This window comes from Bombus vosnesenskii, unplaced genomic scaffold, assembly GCF_011952255.1.
Source record: "Bombus vosnesenskii isolate JDL3184/JDL3185 unplaced genomic scaffold, Bvos_JDL3184-5_v1.1 scf7180000013308, whole genome shotgun sequence".
NCBI classification, from domain to species: Eukaryota; Metazoa; Arthropoda; class Insecta; order Hymenoptera; family Apidae; genus Bombus; species Bombus vosnesenskii.
Genome location: NW_022882957.1, coordinates 1,149,335 through 1,161,840, shown reverse-complemented (window position 1 = coordinate 1,161,840; position 12,506 = coordinate 1,149,335). Strand labels below are relative to the sequence as shown.

The 12,506-nt window shown below is 42.5% G+C and overlaps 1 protein-coding gene and 1 long non-coding RNA gene across 5 annotated transcripts in view; one reads left to right on the top strand and one right to left on the bottom strand.

The window, feature by feature from the left end:
* The window catches only part of LOC117234763 (tyrosine-protein phosphatase 99A-like), a 420,704-nt gene that overhangs the window by 228,072 nt on the left and 180,126 nt on the right, over positions 1–12,506 (top strand). The gene's annotated exons all lie outside the window — the stretch shown is intronic.
* LOC117234764 lies at positions 706–2,752 on the bottom strand. Its single transcript, XR_004493567.1, has 3 exons — positions 2,561–2,752; positions 1,757–1,960; positions 706–921 (listed from the first exon to the last, which is right to left on the bottom strand). It is a non-coding gene; the product is annotated as an uncharacterized LOC117234764 (long non-coding RNA).

The following is a 12,506-nucleotide window of genomic DNA, read 5'->3' as shown; positions in this document are numbered from 1 at the left end:
CGCGCCGTTCTCCTACTTCGCAGGACATCGAACGATGAAATCCTTCTAGCGTTCGTTATGTAATGGATTAATGAGAAATCAAGCTCAATTACTAACGATACTCTTTATTGATTGTATGGTACAAGGTTTGCAGACATTAACTGTCACAATATTTGTCAAAAGGCTGAGATGAAGGTCTCGAAAGCTTTAATGAAATTATATGGAACACGGGCTGAAATAATGATTGGAAAATCATTTATATGATTTTTATACCTTTCCTTGTTATTCAATTAAAAATTAAATCTTTAAGCAAGAATTATTCGGATGTTTTTATAGTAACTGTAGTATCGAATCATGTTAAATTATTAACTTTTTGCAATGCAAGCAGCATTTGATATTTCAAGAAGTTATTTTCAAAAACAGTTTTTACGTACTGTCTGCATAATGTATGTTGCAGCTCGATGTTTTTACATTTTCGTATACCATTTATACAATTCATTAAATTAAAATAATCGATATAAACTGCAGAGATTTAAACACACCGCATAAAAACAATATGTTCGTGATATTCTGTAAAATATACCGTATCGAAATAAGAGAACTTTTTTTCACTGCTTCCTCCAAGACAACGTGGTCGATACGACGTCTTTCCTTGAAGAGAATTTGCAAACGGTCAAGATACTGTTTATCAGCTGTAAAGTGAAATAAAGAGAGGATAATCGTTTATTTAACTTGACCGTCAGATGTAGTCGTCCCGGGGAAATTCGTGGTAGGTTGCAAAAGGGACGTGTCCCCGGTGTCTAGTGGTGAATTCGCAATAAATTTCGCGTATTTGTAGAGCAATTATCGTCCAACGAAGGGTGCACTTAATCACGCAGATTTCCGGGTGGCTGGTGTTGGCTGCCGGCAGCCGCAGATTTCATCCCTTGCTGGGTACAATTCCTATAACAAATAAGGCGCATTATTTATTTGGACACTCGAGGTGTCAGCGGTAAAGTTAAGGATCGTTGCTGTTCCCAACGCGTTGCTAGGTTGGTTGGGCGAGCACTCGCAAGGCCAGTTCGCTTCGGAGCTGAAACGCGAAATAAGGGGGTGGAAACGTCCCCTACCGGATAATATATTTCAGGGGCTCCCCGGTATCCTTCTCTCGTCCCGAGTATACAGTATGTAATCCGTGACAAAGACGCCGATGCTCCTCACGTCTCGGGGGTAAATTTCGCGAATTCGCCACGTGAGGAAAAAAAAGACGAGTATTCGACAGTCTAATTCAACGTGCGGGGTTCTTGGAAAATATGGGTCGGTCGATTGTCGCCTTGAATCCACGTCCAACGGTGTGTCGAAATTTCGTGCGATTTTTCATGATAAGTATCTCTTAGTATCACCGAATGTCGCGCAAAATGTTTGCTATTGAGTAAATTCTTTTTGCAACATGCTCGTGTTGCCGATCGATTTCACGCAATAGCCGTGGCCAACGCTGTGGCCAACGAATGCGTAAAATGTAGTAACATAGTGCACGTATGTAGAAAAAATTCCCGAATTATAATTATTTGACCGATAATAATTCCAGAAGAAACAACGTTACATCGTATCGGTGCACCCGCTTCTGGGATTAAACGGTCGGTACATGGCCAGAAAAATAGAAATCTATTGGGAAAGCAGAAGCGGCTCTGAATGCACGCGAATCCGCGTTTTATCCTGCTGAAATATTTATTACTGTTTCTGCACGTTATCGCGCCATTTTTCGCAACAGACGGATCTGAATTTCATAATTTTTTACCGAGATAAAGTCCTGCCGTGCATTTAAACATTCAGCGGGCGGAGTTCGCGTTGCACGTTGGCTTTCCTTGCGGATGCTTCTCATCAGGCTCTAGGCACCCACTCAATTTCGCAGAGGTGGGGAAAAGTAAAAAGTGTAATTTCCGGCAGGGTGTTTCAATGGAAGGCATGCAAGAATTCATCTCTGGTTCCGGCTGGTCCAGCCCTGTAAAAATAAGATAGACGAATGAGATACGCTTCAAACGAAACCTACTCTCGCGCCAGCACTTATTCAACGTACCTCAAGATAACGCCTGACGAAACAACGACCAATTACGACGAATTTATCCCACTCTCGCGAGACTGTTTCTCTTGAAAAAAATTCGAGATCCAACTTCTTTTCGCGTTCTGTGATATCCTTTGAATAGGCTGGTAATATTAAAAAGCCTAAAATCACTCGAGTGGGCATATAAGACGAATTGAAAGAATCTTTAATCCTAATATAACTGATATATGATATAATGACTTAATTTTAATGCGATTAGTAGAAAGGATGAAAGAGTATTTTTCAATTGGACTGTTTAACGGGAAGGAAAAGTGCCTCGGGTATTCGTGGTCGATATAATTAATTACTAATTGTTCGAGTATCGCGGTGAAGGATGAAATGGACGTCATCAACAAACGTGGGTGCAACAGCCAAGGCAAATCAGAAGCAAGGTAAACGCAGATTCAGCAAAACTCGCGATGAGTTATTATCTCTCGTTGCAAGTAAACCCCGTAAAGCATCGTTGTTGGCTGGCTTGGCTGACAAAACGGATTAAATTACCTCGTTAAGTTGGCGACCTTTTTTCCTGGCCACACTCACGCATTCGGACGCTCGTTTACCTTCTTCCCTCTGTGCGCCCTTCTCGACCGTGTTGCATTTGTTACATCTAACGACGCGTGCGGTTGGTTCCCCTTCTGTCTCTCGATGAATGGCGAGTTAACTCTAGTTTCTTGTCCCAAATTTCTTCACTAGCTCTCCTTCTGCAAGCATCAAGCTTGTTTACAATAGTTTCAAACGTTTGGAAGTTGAAACCTAACGATGGAAAAAGTGTGCTTATTCGTGTGTAAAGTGAAATTGTAACCTGAACAATGATATTCAGGGTGACAAAAGAAAAAATGGTTAGGTGAATGTTATTCGATTTAACAAGAAACGTCGAATAATGGAAACATAAAAAATATGTTGTATAAAATTATCTAAGGAAACGACCTACTGCTCGTCTACAAAACAGTCGCTACAAAAAGTTTGTTGCACAATACTAGACACAGTACCTTCCTGAACCATTTAATTCGAAAAAAAACATAAAGTCAATATGTTCATTGGTCTCAGGAGAATTCAGCTCGTAACATCTCATTTGATACATTTTATGTCAAATGTATGTCCATTTATAGTATCGTAAGAACACCGTTGTTGTTTTCTCGTATATATATATATATTTTCTTATGTTTTTACATGACAGGTGAATGTTATAAAAGAGAAAATAGCAATTGGCAGGGAGTGAAATCCATCGATGTAGAGACTCACCAAGCCGCTGGCTGTACTAGAGTATATGTGCAGCATTACGAATGGTGAAGCAAAAAGAAGGCAAAATAGGAACTTTTCTTTGTGTGTTCTGTTGTCTTATCGTTACTGCATTTTTGCAATCATTTAAAACTTGGTACGAGTTGTTTTTATATCGAATCATTACAGTCATTCGTAAATTATTGCATAGTAAACTGCTAGATAAAAGCAATATATTCTTACATACAAAACATTTAATACTACAACTATCGAAATAATTAAAATGATCAGTTTATAATTTTACAAAAATTTTATAAATTCATGACGGCGTACTTTTGAATGATTTTCTGTAAAATATACACCACCTCTTTCATTACACCGTGTATTTTCATTTTCTGTATGTATAAATTTTATGTTTTTCTTGTTAGTAAAGTTGCAGCGTTAAAAAAAATCGTGTAAAAGTTAATCTGGTTAGTATGGTCGAGCGACCGGTCCAATTTTCTTCGAAACTCACCGTGTTGAATTTTTGCCCCGTGTTTTTCCAGTGATTTCAACTAACCGCCACTAAAAAACTTTCGCAGAACTTCAACCCTCGCGCGCTATAAACGCGAAGGCGTTTCTTTCGCGGTCGGAGCGTTGCGATTTTTGCGGAGTAACGTGACAGATTCGTTGACGGTCGCCGGGACACCAACGTGACGAATCTTTCTGCGTCTAGAGCAGAGGCAGAGAGTCACAAAACGCGCGAGCGAAGCGCGCGTTGCAGCGAGCGTGATCTCACGTAAAAGCGACGACGAACGATCTGTTTTATTGCCGCTGTCTCGGCAACCAGTGAGATGGCAAACAGGCGATGAAAGGAGCTTCGTGAACGTTACCAATGAAAAATCGTCGCTTCACGTGCCACCAGATACTTACTCGTCTATATCCGGCTTGAAATCATCGCTACACAGCGTTACGATAAGATGATCGATTTAATAAACATCGTGGGTCGTTATGCTCGTTAAAATTCTCGCCGTTCTAGCAAGCTCAGGAGCTACTTTTTGCTTTGAACGCCAGCCGATGCTCTCCGTTTTCTTTCATGCGAGAAATTCTCGCCGACGTCGTGCTTTCTCGCTACTAGAAATATTAATTTTTCCCTTTTCTTCCGGCGAGTTCATTCAAGACGAGAATATCTGACTGAAAGGAATCGAATTCTTGTTTTGCTCTCGTCTTATAATTAGTGGAATATTCCATGCTGATTCGTTGCAACAAATATCGGACGATATTCTGTAGAGAAGGATTATTGGAAATTCAGTCGTTTGACTTCCTCGAAAATATTCGCTAGAATAATCTTCCATGGTTCGTAAATGGAAATTTCTAGCGATGGTCAATACGGCATCGAGAAGTTGTAAATATCAAATTTTGTGAAAAGTACTTTTGAAAATTGGTTTTTCGTTCGTATATTTAGCCAAATTCCTCGCTTTTCTGTTCCTTTCATGCAAGAAAAATACGCTTGCTCGATTCCAGGAATAACCGCGGCTATTCACAGGTGAACATTTCCTGTGCCGAGTACCACCGCATCCGTCGAGACACTGTTCGGGAAAGCGAGGAGAACGCTTTCGAGTGCTTTTCGATGCACATGAATTAACCGAATTCCGAGGTCGAAAGTTGCGGCAACTAAAACCTCTTAGAGGTTGTTTCCAGCATGATAGAATTTTCTTGTAGTCTTCCAGTTCGCGAGAAGTTTCAGCGGAGTAAAAAGACAGTTGTCGGTGTTTCACCCCAACGACCATTTCCTCTCCTTGCAAAATTCCTCCCCTCTCTGACTCGAAAAGTCTCTTCGACTTCTGTCGAACGTTCACCGGAAGATAATCCGATTTCCGCTAATCTCCCGTCGCTCTCCATTAAAAACAATTCCACCGGAGGTATCTAGACGGGTAATCAGCTCCATAATTTACCACGCGACCACGCTTATCGTTCTAGCTAGCTAACCTCCTCCGCATCATCGCGGATTTCCTTCTTTCCACTTTCGCGCTACTCTCTCTCTCTCTCTCTCTCTCTCTCTGCTCGCTGTTACCACTGCTTATGCAGCTACTTACGCTTCCCTATCATCCCATGTCTAGATCGTTTGAAACTTACGAACGTACGATTATCTGTCAGCCGTATAATTTACGGAGCACGAATACACGATGTTACGGCTAGCAGGCGGCGCGGTTGGTAAAGGGGTGCAACACCGACAGAAGGGATTCGGTGGTTACAGGTGGAAAGGACAGAGAAAGGTAGGCCACGAGACAGAGAAAGGACTAGACAACTCATTACCGGGGCTGGCAAACAGAAAACTAGGTTATGCAAGCTCATACGTCATCGGAATTAGAACCGTAGTCCGCTCGCTGTATCTCAAATGTACACTATCGCGCGAAACATGTTCCACACGTTCCCCTACCCTTCTACGTTCCATTCCCTTCTACATCTCTCTCTCTCTCTCTAACCCTCTCCCTGTCGCCTCCCTCGCCCTCTTCTCCGCCTTCTCATGCCTCTATGAATTTATGTAACACGCACAGGCTCTAGATTGCGAGGGAAATACGGCGTTGATATGTGTTTCGCGACTATTCCAACAGTGTTGCACACGGCTCTCGCATAGGGAAGATAATGCAAGGTGCTTGGCCACAATCGATAGGTTGCGGAAATTTGCCATCCTATTCCTACCAGAGGATACTAACGTCGCAGATCCTTAGTGTCAGGGCGCAGCCAGGGGCGATGATGATCGCGCATCTGGACCACCAGCCGGTTAAGATTTCTTGGAAGACCACATCGTATACCGGGGAACATCGGGTTTCAGTAGTTTAACGCCGCCACGGACGCGACCGAGATGTATCCCTTCCCCACCGGAGGCAATTAAGCGCGACTCACAGGGATGGCTATCGATTGTATTTATGGTCTGGTATTCCGCCAGTAAATCACTCTAGACTTTGGTTGTCTACGTTATGCTTTTAAGGGGAAGTTGGAACGATTGATTAACCGGGGAAATTATCCGGAAATTCGATTAAATACGAAAAACGTAGGATTTTAGCTTCGATGTGGCATACCAGAGCCACGGTTTTACTTGATTTCCTTCGTTCGAAGGTTTCGTTTTTTTCAAACTGTCTCGGTTCACGAGGTTCTACAGTAATCTTCTACCTGGATCCTTAGATTCATTTATCTTACATACATTAATCATCCCGGTTCGTCAATCATCGGTTTTCGTTCATTGTTTTCAAATTTATATCAATTAGCATCAAGTATAGTTTCTATATCTACTAATCGTATAACGTTAGACACTGGCATTAGATTAAAAAGTTTCGCTCCTAGTATATGTTACATGGATATTTACAATGATTTTGTAGTATCCAAATATTTAAGGACGCCAGTGCAGTTCATTCTTACTCATGTAACGCTCATATGAAGACCTAGGGTACATAGGACGCGTGAATCGTTTCGGTTTACTTGGTTGTCCGTTGAAGGTTTCGTTTTTCATAGCCGGCTCGGTTCTCCAGCGCTGTATACACGCGCCAAATTCGCGATAACTTGCGCTCGGTGTTCTCGAAGATTCGGGCCGCGCGATCTTTTCCGTGCGCAAAGTAGCAATTACAGAGTTCGCGAGCTCCGCGAAATTTCATTTACGCGCGGATGTATGGGAACATGCTCGATAGCAGAGGAGTTCCACAAGCATAAGGAGACAACGTCGCCAGCTAGAACGCAGAGCCCCGCGTTAATTAAACCCATCGTAGAAGTGTAAATGTGGATTTTGTCTCTTTCGAAATTAAGCGTAGAGGAAATGTGGAACAGAAGCGTGTACCACTAGCTACAATTTACGCCGTACTCTTTCCTCCATTATCGTAAAATTGTTTGAAAAATTGGGACGATCAAACCGACCGTGGTTGACGAATATCCGAGTTCGTAGTATCCAAACGGTAACAGAGTATTCAAATAAATTTCGCGCTCTGAAATACTGTTATTCATCGAATATGCCGCATAACGAACGCAAGAACCGTGGTTGGATCTTCAACCTTTGTCCATTGAGATTCTTCGCCACCTCTCTACGATATTAAAGCACAATGTCCTTCGTTACTGCACAAGTTCGTTCAGGACGCCAAGCGAGCCAGGCAAATAAGCGAAACAGCGACGCAGATGTATGCAGATACGAACTTTACGCGTCCCACTGTACAGATGCACGCAAAAAGAAAAAAAAAAAGGACATGCGATGTCTCGCTGTTTCTCGAACGCTGACGTGGTGCTTGATCGATAAAAGGAACAATTTAAATCTAGAAATAAAAGATACCTAATAAACTCGAAGCCTCGTACCAACTTCAGATGGTCTAATATTATTCTCTTTATAGTTCGCTCGAGCTCTTACAGTAGACAGTAGGATGAATCGCAGTTCTTCTCCGGAAGTCTATCCTGGAGCTGGTACATGAGGTACAATCGTCGTAAGGAGAAGATATTTTTCACGAGGCCGTGGAACGATAACGACGCGAAAGCTCCCTTGAAAAGTTTTCAAAGCTGAATCTCTGTCGAGACAACGGCGTGGCGCGGCTCGCGCAAGCTAATTCAGCAAACCTGACTCTTCCCCGCGGCGAAAATTGAAAATCAATGGATCGGTCGTTAGATATGCTTTATACGATTTTCTTCCTGGCTGCGCGTCAGCCTGTGTGGACTTTCTTCCCGGCTCATAAAAGTTCGCTTTAACGTTGCCCCACACCGATTCACCCTCGTCCTCAGCCTCGCGGATGGAACACTCGTTTACCATCCACCCACGATTTCGATCTGCTAAGGTTTGATTCTTCGCGTAGAGTTGGATTTAAACGAGCAACGGCCGTGTCACGAAAGTGAAACAAGTATGTAGAGAGAGAGAGAGGGAGAGAGGGAGAGCATGATTGAAATATCGATACCGAGGAATCATTATTTCATCATCGGTAGGGTAACTGAGGTTAGGGTGAATTTTGAAGGCTATGTCGAGCCGAATGAACGGTGTCGTTGCGAAATATCGTGGCGCCGGCGCGCTAAACTCGACATGAAACGAATTCCTTGAATAGCAGCCACCAAACGGGAATTTCTGGCAGATGGTTTCCACGCGCACCCTTATGGCCAAACGCTACTAAAGCTTCCACAAGCTCTCTGTCTTAACTTAATAAGGCGAGGATGTATTGACTCGACCCTGGTGGAACTGTGTTAGAACTTTATCCAAAGCAGCTTGACTTTATTGTTGAGTATCGAACGTGTTATTTTAATTGTTAGGCAGTTAATTGTTACGAATCGTAGTATCTTTGAAACAGTTTATGAAACTGGTTTGTAAAACGAAGTAGTGTAAGAGTTGTTTCGTCGATTAATCTTGTGCTCGATACTCATTACCTGAACGATTTAAATTTCTTTGGGGAAACGGGAAGATTAAATAATTGGAAGGCATTGTGACGTACATTTATGTATCAGGTTATAACGTATGAAGCATTCGATTTCTTTGATTAAAATAAATTTTCACCTTACTATTTTTCAAAGTAATTTGAGTACGTGTCGTTCATTTTCAAATCTAGTATGGCTAAAAGAAAATTTAAAGAGCCAATGAACGGTTCATTAGTAGCACTCTCTTCATAAAATTATATTAATATTTGTGTAGAGTGACGAAATTAAAATTCACGAATAAAGATAATCCGTATACGTATACATCGTACCGTTGCAATAGAATATTGAAGAACTTGAAAACTATGTGACGGAACAAGTGTTTTATAAAATGCAGAATATAAATAAAATAAATTCTTAATGAACATCGCAGTTACTGCAGTTTAAACTTGTTTTCTTTGACGTATCGGTTAATTTCGTGTATACGCCACCGCGGGCAGCGTTTTCGAAAACGCGCTTTTCATTTCACAGATAATTGCTCGCACCGTAGCACCGGCTCCGACCGTTTACATGGATTTATTTCGATAAAAAGGGAACTCACGTATAGATATAACCACCGTTCTTGGTTAGAAAAAAAAAAAGATAGAAAGAGAAAGGGAGGAAAGCGCAAATATTCGACAGTGTGCACACGATAATATTCACGAAAAACGCGCGGTTGGAGTTACAATATTTCCACGGTCGGTGTATTCGTTGCGCGTTACGAGCAGGACCGTTTGAAAAGCAGCCCTGCGTGAAGCTTGGACGTTGCACGGTTGATTGTTAAATCGCTACGACACAGCAGACGTCCAAATATTTGGCCCATCTTGCTTCCGCGAGTGTCGCGAACAACAACGCGTGTAACCAGACCGTCAGCCGTCGACCGGGCGCCAATGAAACGAAACGCAAGTTCGATTGTTGTCGCTGCCAGTGGTATTAATATTGACGCGAGTTGCCCTGTTACCGGTTTACGCGATCGGAACGAGATCGTAAAGCCAGCAGCCGCCCTCTAATAAATCACAGCTGCCACCATCACCGGTCTCCAAAGGACTGGTTATTGCCTCTGTTATAGTTTCTTTATCGGTTTTCAGCCCTGTCGCTGTTCGGTTTCGTGGCTTTGTCTGATATTTGATATTTACATCGTTAGCTCGCGAAATTTGCGTCACGCGTCTCTGTGTCCGAATAGAGAAACCAAAGAACGAAGCGAGAGAAGAACGTTGCACACCAGGAAGCGACCATTAAAAAGCTATCTATAACCTTGGCGATTTACCTCGGCGCGTCGAGGTCACGCCGTTTAATGGGCATAATGTCTGAACGCGAGCTCGCGCTATCTGCCCAATATATCAGAGCCGTGAGCCGTGCTTGTCTTCTGATGAACGAACGGGTCAGGAGAAAACGGAATTTCGTGAGAAAGCACCCCGGGGAAAAGTTTCGTCGAATCGACAAAATCATTCGACCGTGACGCTCGCCCCATCGAAAAGCCATTCCCTTTTCGGCGTCTGCTAAGAATCAGCCTTTTTTTCGCTCCGGATAAGTGGATCTCAGTTTATTTTAAGTTGGAATCTAACTCATGCCAAAGAGGAAGGGTGGAAAGAATCGATGTGAACGAGGGAGAACCAAATCCTTCAACGTCCTAAACGGTAGAACTTCCAGGTACACAAAAGAAGATCTATTCGAGTTTGACTTACTCTTTCGCGTTTTGAGAGATTTTTTTTTTGTATTCCCAAATGAGACATGACACGATACTCGAAGATATTGACAGACACGTTAAGGTAAGATTCCGTGTAATCCTCTCTTTCCATGAGCTTTTCCACGCATGTCGCAAACATTCGCGAGTTCATCCTGTTCGTTGATTTTCATTCACTCGATCCTGTAGCGTTTTAAAACGCGTCCTGGCAAAGAGTCCTTACTATAATTTCTACATTCCTACGCTCTTACATTTTTCATCTCGCTTATCGGAAAATCCACATTTAGGGGAATGAATAGTTTCATCATGCAAGATCGAATTCGTGACTTTCATCAAGACACTGTTGAACATAGCCTTGCAGACCTGCTTCCAGTTGAAAAGTTAGCCAAGTTTCGGGCTTGAACATCTAATTGCGTAAGTTCGCCGCCGCAAAGCAGCGAAATGTGCGACCAGAAGTTTTCGAGAAATTAAGTACCCCGTCTCGGGTTCGCTTAACGCTCGAACGACGCACATATATCGCGCGTTTCTAAACTAACACCGGACGAGTTCGCAAACACCGCTCAATTTTCTCAAACTTTTCTCTAACGTTAGTCGATCCTATTTCCACCTCGAGTTCTTCTTTCTAATGCGTCTTTGACACCGTAGCTTTTGCGATTCTAGACCGATCAAGCAGAATCCGATAGGTCGGAATTGAACGAAAGAATAAGGAATCCTACACCTAACTGAAAACCTAACTTCAATCTATCATTCTTTCCAACAATACACGTACTCTTTTCTACAACTGGAACGTACGTAAATATCAATAGTAGCTGATTCACGCGGCCAGCTAATACGGTAGCCATTTAACTACGCGAAGTGCGCTTAACAGCTCGCGCGTAGATTCCACTCTCGACACCCGAAGCTGGTTAATTGATATCGATCGAGCCGCGCTGCGTGCCGCATATCGCGCGTGTTCCTCATCACATGACTCACTCGTCATCCTTAGCATCCAGAATCTCGACACTGATCCATTAATCTTAGATCGACAAGAATCGACAAGAATCCGCCGCGATACAAATTAACCTGTTATTTTCCGTATAATTTGATGGACGAAGTATATAAGCGATAATAAGATAAATCAGATGCTTGAGAGATTTTAGAAATATTTTATACGATATTTCCGTATCAAGCTTATAGTTTTGTAGCGGCACATGAGTGAACGGAAGATTCGAATCGGAAGAGACTCATATTGTTGTGGCTTGGTGTGCCAACGTTGTTTTGGTTTGCTGGGTTCAAAGGTAAACAAACTGCAGACAAAATATTATCGTCGTTATTTGTAATCGTCAGCCGGAGTTACACTGGAACTTTTTATAGTAACACCGGTCGATACAAATAGAGGAACGTACTCTTTAGGACAGTCATAACAAATCATTATAGCGAGTCACATACAGTCGAATAGCAAGCGTATAGTTGAACAATAACATTGAGCGAGCGACGATTACGACCGGCATACACTATCTCTGTGCTTGTATTTAAAGAACTTTTAATATACATTGACTATTACAATTTTATCACTCGTCTCTTTAATAAACCAAGCAACACGTTTAATATCCACCTGAGTTTCTTAAAACTAACTTAACCCAGTGACATACTAGTTTCTTCGCAAATGCTGTTATCGCGTCGCGTTTTTTACATTATATTAAAAGTCTCCTTACGATAAACCTGTACATGATAAGAATAGAAAAATATGGAGATTGCCCGCGGCTAGAGGGTTAACGAACAACTCGGAGAAGTACCTTAACGAAAGTATTATACGTAGTAAGGGCTACGAGATTTCAAGGAGTTCGATAAAACGAGACCGATGCTCGGAAATCTCCGGGGAAATTTCGTAGAAATTTTTAGGGCGAAAGTTCACGGGCGTTGAAGTTGGCAGCGGATTATTATGACATTTTAATCCGTTTAGTGGACAGTGGTAGTGGAATTTTTTGTAGCGGGGCTCGAGGCTGTCGCGAATCGAAATTTCGAGCGGCGGAGGCACCAGTTGGCGCGACAGAGTTGAGCGACGATGCGGGAACTCGGAAGTTTTGCGCCAAGCCAACGCGAGCACGGCCTCTAACGTCCCTGTCTAATTAAGACTAAATACATAATTAGAGTGTTAGTCACGTGCTGGCGCGGTGT